The sequence below is a fragment of the Pongo pygmaeus genome, chromosome 22, assembly GCF_028885625.2.
Source record: "Pongo pygmaeus isolate AG05252 chromosome 22, NHGRI_mPonPyg2-v2.0_pri, whole genome shotgun sequence".
Lineage (NCBI taxonomy): Eukaryota > Metazoa > Chordata > Mammalia > Primates > Hominidae > Pongo > Pongo pygmaeus.
This window is the reverse complement of record NC_072395.2, coordinates 11,592,309-11,603,225: the sequence shown is the minus strand read 5'-3', so window position 1 is coordinate 11,603,225 and position 10,917 is coordinate 11,592,309.

Sequence of the window (10,917 nt, the reverse complement as noted above, 5' to 3'; positions counted from 1 at the left end):
AACTCTCTTAGTTGAATGCCCACATCACCAAGATGTTCCTGAGAATGCTTCTGTCTATTTTCTATTGGAAGATATTTCATTTCCCAACATAGACCTCAAAGCCCTCCAAGTATCCACTTGAACATTCTACAAAAAGAGTTTTTCAAAACTGCTCTATCAAAAGGAGGGTTGAACTCTGTATTGAATGCAGGAGGCATAGGAAGCTTTCTGAGAATGCTTCTGTCTAGTTTTTATGTGAAGATATTTCCTTTTCCAGCCTAGGCCTCAATGCGCTCCAAATATCTGCTTCGAGAACCTACAAAAAGAGTGTTTCAAAACTGTTATATCAATAGGAAGGTTCAAGTGTGTGAGTTGAATGTACTCATCACAAAGAAGTTTCTGAGAATGCTTCTGTCTAGTTTTTACGTGAAGATATTTCCTTTTCCCGCATAAGCCCCAAAGCGCTCCAAATATCCACTTACATATTCTACAAAAAGAGTGTTTCAAAACCGTTCTATCCAAATGAAGTCTCCACTCTGTGAGTTGAATGCACACATCCGAAAGAAGTTTCTGAGAATGCTTCTGTCTACTTTTTATATGAAGATGTTTGCTTTTCCAGTGTTGGCCTCTTAGCACTCCAGATATCCACTTGGAGATTCTACTAAAAGAGTGTTTCAAAACTGCTCTGTGAAAAGGAAGGTTCAACTGCTTGAGATGAATGGGCACATCATGAAAAAGTTTCTGAGAATGCTTCTGCCTAGTTTTTATGTGAAGATGTTAACTTTTCCAGCATGGGCCTCAAAGCACTCCAAATATCCGCTTGGAGAATGTACAAAAAGAGTGTTTCAAAAGTGTTCTATCAAAAGGAAGGTTTAACTGTGTGAGTTGAATGCACTCATCAGAATGAAGTTTCTGAGAATGCTTTTGTGTGGTTTTCATCTGAATATATTTCTTTTTCCAAAGGAGGTCGCAATCGCACCAAATATCTACTTGCCGTTTCCACAAAAAGAGTGTTACAGAACTGCTCTATGAAAAGGATTGTTCAACTCTGTGAGTTGAATGCACACGTCCCAAAGCAGTATATGGGAATGCTGCTTTCTAGTTTTTATGTGAAGATATTTGCTTTTTCAGCATAGGACACAAAGCGCTAAAAATATCCACTTACAGATACTTCAAAAAGAGTGTTTCAAAACTGCAGTATCAAAAGGAAGGTTCAACTCTGGAAGTTGAATGCACACATTATCAGTTTCTGATAATGTTTCTGTGCGGTTTGTAAGTGAAGAAATTTTCTTTTCCAGGATAGGCCTCACAGCACACCATGTATCCACTTACAGATTCTACAGTAAGTGTGTTTCAAAACTGCTCTATCAAAAGGAAGATTCAACTCTGAGTTGAATGCACTCATCAACAAGAAATTTCTGAGAATGCTTCTGTCTAATTTTTATGTAATGATATTTCGTTTCCCAGGATAGGCCTCAAAGAGCTCCAAATATCCAATTGCATATTCTTCAAAAAGAGTGTTTCAAAACTGCTCTATGAAAAGGAAGTTTCAAGCCTGTGAGTTGAATGCACTCATCTCAAAATTTTTTGACAATGCTTCTGTCTAGTTTTTATGAGAAGATATTTTCTTTTCGAGCATAGGCCTCAAAGCGCTTCAAATATCCACTGGCAGATTCTACCAAAAGAGTGTTTGAAAACTTCTCTATCAAAAGGAAGGTTCAAGTCTGTAAGTTGAAAGTACACATGAAAAAGAAGTTTCTTCGAATGCTGCATTCTAGTTTTTATGTGAAGTTATTTCCCTTTCCAGCATAGGTCTCACAGCGCCCCAAATATCCACTTGCAGATTCTATAAAAACTGTGTTTCCAAACAGCTCTATGAAAAGGATGGTTTAACTCTGCGAGTTGAATGCACACATCAGGAAGAAGTTTCTGAGAACGCTTCTGTCTAGTTTTTATGTGAAAATATTTGCTTTTCCAACATAGGCCTCAAAGCGCTCCAAATAAACAGTTGCGGATTCTACAAAAGGAGTGTTTCCAAACTGTTCTATGAAAAGGAACGCTCAAGTCTGTGAGTTGAATGCACTCATCACACAGAAGTTTCTGGGAATGCTTCTGTCTAGTTTCTAGGTGAAGATATTTCATTTCCCAGCATAGGCCTCAAAACGCTCCAAATATCCACCTGCAGATTCTACAAAAAGAGTGTTTCAAACCTGCTCTATCAAAAGGAAGGTTGAACTTTGTGAGTTGAATGCACAAAGCACAGGGAACGTTCTGAGAATTCTTCTGACTAGTTTCTATTTGAAGATATTTCCTTTTCCCTTGTAGGCCCCAAATCAATCCATATATCCACTTGGAGATTCTACTAAAAGAGTATCTCAAAACTGACCTATCAAAAGGAATGTTCGAGTCTGTGAGTCCAATGCACAAAACACAAAGAAGTTTCTGAGAATGCTTCTGTCTAGTTTTTATGTGAAGATATTTCCTTTTCCAGCATAGACAACAAAGCGCTCCAAATATCCCCTTGCGGATTCTACAAAAAGAATGTCCCCAAACTGTTCTATCTACAGGAAGGCTCCACTCTGTGACTTGCATGCACTCATCACAAAGAAATTCTTGAGAATGTTCTTTCTAGATTTTATTTTATGATATTTCCTTTTCCATCATAATCTTCAAAGCTCTCCCAATATCCACTTGCAGATTCTACAAAAAGAGTGTTTCAAAACTGCTCTATCAAAGGCAAGGTTCAACTCTGTGAGTTCAAAGCAAACATAATGAAGAAGTTTCTGGGAATGCTTCTGTCTAGTTTTTATGTGAATATATTTCATTTCCCAGCCTATGCCACAAAACGTTCCAAACGTCCACTTGCAGATTCTACAGAAAGAGTGTTTGAAAACTGCTCTTTCAAAAGAAAGGTTCAAGTCTGCGTGTTGAATGCACTCGTCAGAAAGAAGTTTCTGAGAATTCTTCTGTCTAGTTTTTATGTGAAGATATTTCCTTTTCCAGCATAGGCCGCAAATCGCTCCAGATAACCACTTGCAGATTCTAGAAAAAGAATGTTTCAAAACTGTGCTATCAATAGGAAGTTTCCACTCTGTGAGTTGAATCCATAAATCACAGGAAAGTTTCTGAGAATGCTTCAGTCTAGTTTTTATGTGAACATATTTCCTTTTCCAGTGTTGGCCTGTTAGCACTGCATATATCCCTTGCAAATTCTACTAAAAGAGTGTTTCAACACTGCCATATGAAAAGGAAGGTTCAACTTTGTGAGTTCAATGCGCACATCACAAAGAAATTTCTGAGAATGCTTCCGTCTAGTTCTTATGTGAAGATATTTACTTTACAAACATAGGCCTAAAAGCGTTCCAATATCGACTTACAGATTCTACAAATAGAGTGTTTCAAAACTGTTCTACCAAGAACAAGGTTCCACTCTGTGAGTTGAATGCACTCATCACAAAGAAGTTTCTGGGAATGCTTCTGTCTAGTTTTTATGTGAAGGTGTTTCATTTTCCACCATAGGCCCCAAAGCGCTCCAAATATCCACTTGCAGATACTACAAACAGTTTGTGTAAAACTGCGCAATGAAAAGGGAGGTTCAACTCTGTGAGTTGAATGCACACATCATGAAGAAGTATCTTAGAATGCTTCTGTCTGGTTTTTAGGAGAAGATATTTCATTTTCCAGCAAAGGCCTCAAAGAGCTCCATATATCCACTTGCAGATTCTACTAAAAGCGTGTTTCAAAATTGCTCTTTCAAAAAGAAGGCTCAAGCCTGTCAGTTGAATGCACTCATCACAAGGAAGTTTTTGAGAATTCTTCCACCTAGTTTTTATGTGAAGGTATTTCCTTTCCCAGCATAATCCTCAAAGCACTCCAAATATCCACTTGCAGATTTTACAAAAGCGTGTTTAAAACTGCTCTATGAAAAGGAAATTTCAACTATGTTATTTGAATGCACACACCACGAAGGAGTTTCTGAGAATGCTTCTGTCTAGATTTTACGTGAAGATATTTCATTTCCCAGAATACGCTTCAAAGCGCTCCAAATATCCACTTGCAGATTCTACAAAAAGTGTGTTTCACAAGTGCTCTTTCAAAAGGAAGTTTCAGGCCTGTGAGTTGAATGCACAAAGCACAGGGAACCTTCTGAGAATTATTCCGTCTAGTGTATATGGGAAGATATTTCCTTTTCCATTGCAGGCCTCAAATTACCCCATATATCCACTTGCAGATTCTACTAAAAGAGTGTTTCAAAGCTGCCCTATGAAAAGGAAGGTTCAACTCTGTAAGTTCAATGCACACATCACAAAGAAGATTTTGAGAATTCTTCTGTTTAATTTTTATATGAAGATATTTCCTTTTCCGGGCTAGTCCTCAAAGCGCTCCAAATATCCTCTTTGAGAATCTACACAAACAGTGTTTGAAGAATGCGCTCTCAAAAGGAAGGTTCAACTCCATGAGTTGAATGCCTAAAGAACCGGGAAGTTTATGAGAATGCTTCTGTCTAGTTTTTATGTGAAGATATTTCCTTTTCCAAAGTATGTTTCATAGCACTCCAAATATCCACTTACAGATTCTACTGAAAGACTCTTTCAAAACTGCTGCATCAAAAAGAAGGTTCAATACTGTGAGTTGAATGTGCACATCACAATGAAGTTTCTGAAAATGATTCTGTATTGTTTTTATATGAAGATATTTAATTTTCCAGCATAGGCCTCATAGCCCTCCAAATATCCCACAGCAGATTCTACAAAAAGAGTGCTTCCAAACTGTTCTATCAAAAGGAAGGTTCAAGTCTGTGAGTTGAATGCACTCATCACAAAGTAGTTTCTGAGAATGCTTCTGTGTAGTTTTTATGTGATGATATTTCCTTTTCCACCTTAGGCCTCAAAGCGCTCCAAATATACACTCTCAGATTCTACAAAAAGAGTGTTTCAATACTGCTCTATCAAAAGGAATGTTCAACTCTGTGAGTTGATTGCACGTTTCACAAAAAGTTTCTGAGAATGCTTGTGTCTGGTTTTTATGGGAAGATAATTCCTTTTACAGCATTGGCCTCAAAGCGCTGCAAATATCCCCTTGCAGATTCTACTAAAAGAGTGTTTCAAAACTGCTCAATGAAAAGGAAGATTCAACTCTCTTAGTTGAATGCACACATCACCAAGATGTTCCTGAGAATGCTTCTGTCTATTTTCTATTGGAAGATATTTCATTTCCCAACATAGACCTCAAAGCCCGCCAAATATCCACTTGAACATTCTACAAAAAGAGTTTTTCAAAACTGCTCTATCAAAAGGAGGGTTGAACTCTGTATTGAATGCAGGAGGCATAGGAAGCTTTCTGAGAATGCTTCTGTCTAGTTTTTATGTGAAGATATTTCCTTTTCCAGCCTAGGCCTCAATGCGCTCCAAATATCTGCTTCGAGAACCTACAAAAAGAGTGTTTCAAAACTGTTATATCAATAGGAAGGTTCAAGTGTGTGAGTTGAATGTACTCATCACAAAGAAGTTTCTGAGAATGCTTCTGTCTAGTTTTTACGTGAAGATATTTCCTTTTCCCGCATAAGCCCCAAAGCGCTCCAAATATCCACTTACATATTCTACAAAAAGAGTGTTTCCAAACCGTTCTATCCAAATGAAGTCTCCACTCTGTGAGTTGAATGCACACATCCGAAAGAAGTTTCTGAGAATGCTTCTGTCTACTTTTTATATGAAGATGTTTGCTTTTCCAGTGTTGGCCTCTTAGCACTCCAGATATCCACTTGGAGATTCAACTAAAAGAGTGTTTCAAAACTGCTCTGTGAAAAGGAAGGTTCAACTGTTTGAGATGAATGGACACATCATGAAAAAGTTTCTGAGAATGCTTCTGCCTAGTTTTTATGTGAAGATGTTAACTTTTCCAGCATGGGCCTCAAAGCACTCCAAATATCCGCTTGGAGAATGTACAAGAAGAGTGTTTCAAAAGTGTTCTATCAAAAGGAAGGTTTAACTGTGTGAGTTGAATGCACTCATCAGAATGAAGTTTCTGAGAATGCTTTTGTGTGGTTTTCATCTGAATATATTTCTTTTTCCAAAGGAGGTCGCAATCGCACCAAATATCTACTTGCCGTTTCCACAAAAAGAGTGTTACAGAACTGCTCTATGAAAAGGATTGTTCAACTCTGTGAGTTGAATGCACACGTCCCAAAGCAGTATATGGGAATGCTGCTTTCTAGTTTTTATGTGAAGATATTTGCTTTTTCAGCATAGGACTCAAAGCGCTAAAAATATCCACTTACAGATACTTCAAAAAGAGTGTTTCAAAACTGCAGTATCAAAAGGAAGGTTCAACTCTGGAAGTTGAATGCACACATTATCAGTTTCTGATAATGTTTCTGTGCGGTTTGTAAGTGAAGACATTTTCTTTTCCAGGATAGGCCTCACAGCACACCAAGTACCCACTTACAGATTCTACAGTAAGTGTGTTTCAAAACTGCTCTATCAAAAGGAAGATTCAACTCTGAGTTGAATGCACTCATCAACAAGAAATTTCTGAGAATGCTTCTGTCTAATTTTTATGTAATGATATTTCGTTTCCCAGGATAGGCCTCAAAGAGCTCCAAATATCCAATTGCATATTCTTCAAAAAGAGTGTTTCAAAACTGCTCTATGAAAAGGAAGTTTCAAGCCTGTGAGTTGAATGCACTCATCTCAAAATTTTTTGACAATGCTTCTGTCTAGTTTTTATGAGAAGATATTTTCTTTTCGAGCATAGGCCTCAAAGCGCTTCAAATATCCACTGGCAGATTCTACCAAAAGAGTGTTTGAAAACTTCTCTATCAAAAGGAAGGTTCAAGTCTGTAAGTTGAAAGTACACATGAAAAAGAAGTTTCTTCGAATGCTGCATTCTAGTTTTTATGTGAAGTTATTTCCCTTTCCAGCATAGGTCTCACAGCGCCCCAAATATCCACTTGCAGATTCTATAAAAACTGTGTTTCCAAACAGCTCTATGAAAAGGATGGTTTAACTCTGCGAGTTGAATGCACACATCAGGAAGAAGTTTCTGAGAACGCTTCTGTCTAGTTTTTATGTGAAAATATTTCCTTTTCCAACATAGGCCTCAAAGCGCTCCAAATAAACAGTTGCGGATTCTACAAAAGGAGTGTTTCCAAACTGTTCTATGAAAAGGAACGCTCAAGTCTGTGAGTTGAATGCACTCATCACACAGAAGTTTCTGGGAATGCTTCTGTCTAGTTTCTAGGTGAAGATATTTCATTTCCCAGCATAGGCCTCAAAACGCTCCAAATATCCACCTGCAGATTCTACAAAAAGAGTGTTTCAAACCTGCTCTATCAAAAGGAAGGTTGAACTTTGTGAGTTGAATGCACAAAGCACAGGGAACGTTCTGAGAATTCTTCTGACTAGTTTCTATTTGAAGATATTTCCTTTTCCCTTGTAGGCCCCAAATCAATCCATATATCCACTTGGAGATTCTACTAAAAGAGTATCTCAAAACTGACCTATCAAAAGGAATGTTCGAGTCTGTGAGTCCAATGCACAAAACACAAAGAAGTTTCTGAGAATGCTTCTGTCTAGTTTTTATGTGAAGATATTTCCTTTTCCAGCATAGACAACAAAGCGCTCCAAATATCCCCTTGCGGATTCTACAAAAAGAATGTCCCCAAACTGTTCTATCTACAGGAAGGCTCCACTCTGTGACTTGCATGCACTCATCACAAAGAAATTCTTGAGAATGTTCTTTCTAGATTTTATTTTATGATATTTCCTTTTCCATCATAATCTTCAAAGCTCTCCCAATATCCACTTGCAGATTCTACAAAAAGAGTGTTTCAAAACTGCTCTATCAAAGGCAAGGTTCAACTCTGTGAGTTCAAAGCAAACATAATGAAGAAGTTTCTGGGAATGCTTCTGTCTAGTTTTTATGTGAATATATTTCATTTCCCAGCCTATGCCACAAAACGTTCCAAACGTCCACTTGCAGATTCTACAGAAAGAGTGTTTGAAAACTGCTCTTTCAAAAGAAAGGTTCAAGTCTGCGTGTTGAATGCACTCGTCAGAAAGAAGTTTCTGAGAATTCTTCTGTCTAGTTTTTATGTGAAGATATTTCCTTTTCCAGCATAGGCCGCAAATCGCTCCAGATAACCACTTGCAGATTCTAGAAAAAGAATGTTTCAAAACTGTGCTATCAATAGGAAGTTTCCACTCTGTGAGTTGAATCCATAAATCACAGGAAAGTTTCTGAGAATGCTTCAGTCTAGTTTTTATGTGAACATATTTCCTTTTCCAGTGTTGGCCTGTTAGCACTGCATATATCCCTTGCAAATTCTACTAAAAGAGTGTTTCAACACTGCCATATGAAAAGGAAGGTTCAACTTTGTGAGTTCAATGCGCACATCACAAAGAAATTTCTGAGAATGCTTCCGTCTAGTTCTTATGTGAAGATATTTACTTTACAAACATAGGCCTAAAAGCGTTCCAATATCGACTTACAGATTCTACAAATAGAGTGTTTCAAAACTGTTCTACCAAGAACAAGGTTCCACTCTGTGAGTTGAATGCACTCATCACAAAGAAGTTTCTGGGAATGCTTCTGTCTAGTTTTTATGTGAAGGTGTTTCATTTTCCACCATAGGCCCCAAAGCGCTCCAAATATCCACTTGCAGATACTACAAACAGTTTGTGTAAAACTGCGCAATGAAAAGGGAGGTTCAACTCTGTGAGTTGAATGCACACATCATGAAGAAGTATCTTAGAATGCTTCTGTCTGGTTTTTAGGAGAAGATATTTCATTTTCCAGCAAAGGCCTCAAAGAGCTCCATATATCCACTTGCAGATTCTACTAAAAGCGTGTTTCAAAATTGCTCTTTCAAAAAGAAGGCTCAAGCCTGTCAGTTGAATGCACTCATCACAAGGAAGTTTTTGAGAATTCTTCCACCTAGTTTTTATGTGAAGGTATTTCCTTTCCCAGCATAATCCTCAAAGCACTCCAAATATCCACTTGCAGATTTTACAAAAGCGTGTTTAAAACTGCTCTATGAAAAGGAAATTTCAACTATGTTATTTGAATGCACACACCACGAAGGAGTTTCTGAGAATGCTTCTGTCTAGATTTTACGTGAAGATATTTCATTTCCCAGAATACGCTTCAAAGCGCTCCAAATATCCACTTGCAGATTCTACAAAAAGTGTGTTTCACAAGTGCTCTTTCAAAAGGAAGTTTCAGGCCTGTGAGTTGAATGCACAAAGCACAGGGAACCTTCTGAGAATTATTCCGTCTAGTGTATATGGGAAGATATTTCCTTTTCCATTGCAGGCCTCAAATTACCCCATATATCCACTTGCAGATTCTACTAAAAGAGTGTTTCAAAGCTGCCCTATGAAAAGGAAGGTTCAACTCTGTAAGTTCAATGCACACATCACAAAGAAGATTTTGAGAATTCTTCTGTTTAATTTTTATATGAAGATATTTCCTTTTCCGGGCTAGTCCTCAAAGCGCTCCAAATATCCTCTTTGAGAATCTACACAAACAGTGTTTGAAGAATGCGCTCTCAAAAGGAAGGTTCAACTCCATGAGTTGAATGCCTAAAGAACCGGGAAGTTTATGAGAATGCTTCTGTCTAGTTTTTATGTGAAGATATTTCCTTTTCCAAAGTATGTTTCATAGCACTCCAAATATCCACTTACAGATTCTACTGAAAGACTCTTTCAAAACTGCTGCATCAAAAAGAAGGTTCAATACTGTGAGTTGAATGTGCACATCACAATGAAGTTTCTGAAAATGATTCTGTATTGTTTTTATATGAAGATATTTAATTTTCCAGCATAGGCCTCATAGCCCTCCAAATATCCCACAGCAGATTCTACAAAAAGAGTGCTTCCAAACTGTTCTATCAAAAGGAAGGTTCAAGTCTGTGAGTTGAATGCACTCATCACAAAGTAGTTTCTGAGAATGCTTCTGTGTAGTTTTTATGTGATGATATTTCCTTTTCCACCTTAGGCCTCAAAGCGCTCCAAATATACACTCTCAGATTCTACAAAAAGAGTGTTTCAATACTGCTCTATCAAAAGGAATGTTCAACTCTGTGAGTTGATTGCACGTTTCACAAAAAGTTTCTGAGAATGCTTGTGTCTGGTTTTTATGGGAAGATAATTCCTTTTACAGCATTGGCCTCAAAGCGCTGCAAATATCCCCTTGCAGATTCTACTAAAAGAGTGTTTCAAAACTGCTCAATGAAAAGGAAGATTCAACTCTCTTAGTTGAATGCACACATCACCAAGATGTTCCTGAGAATGCTTCTGTCTATTTTCTATTGGAAGATATTTCATTTCCCAACATAGACCTCAAAGCCCGCCAAATATCCACTTGAACATTCTACAAAAAGAGTTTTTCAAAACTGCTCTATCAAAAGGAGGGTTGAACTCTGTATTGAATGCAGGAGGCATAGGAAGCTTTCTGAGAATGCTTCTGTCTAGTTTTTATGTGAAGATATTTCCTTTTCCAGCCTAGGCCTCAATGCGCTCCAAATATCTGCTTCGAGAACCTACAAAAAGAGTGTTTCAAAACTGTTATATCAATAGGAAGGTTCAAGTGTGTGAGTTGAATGTACTCATCACAAAGAAGTTTCTGAGAATGCTTCTGTCTAGTTTTTACGTGAAGATATTTCCTTTTCCCGCATAAGCCCCAAAGCGCTCCAAATATCCACTTACATATTCTACAAAAAGAGTGTTTCCAAACCGTTCTATCCAAATGAAGTCTCCACTCTGTGAGTTGAATGCACACATCCGAAAGAAGTTTCTGAGAATGCTTCTGTCTACTTTTTATATGAAGATGTTTGCTTTTCCAGTGTTGGCCTCTTAGCACTCCAGATATCCACTTGGAGATTCAACTAAAAGAGTGTTTCAAAACTGCTCTGTGAAAAGGAAGGTTCAACTGTTTGAG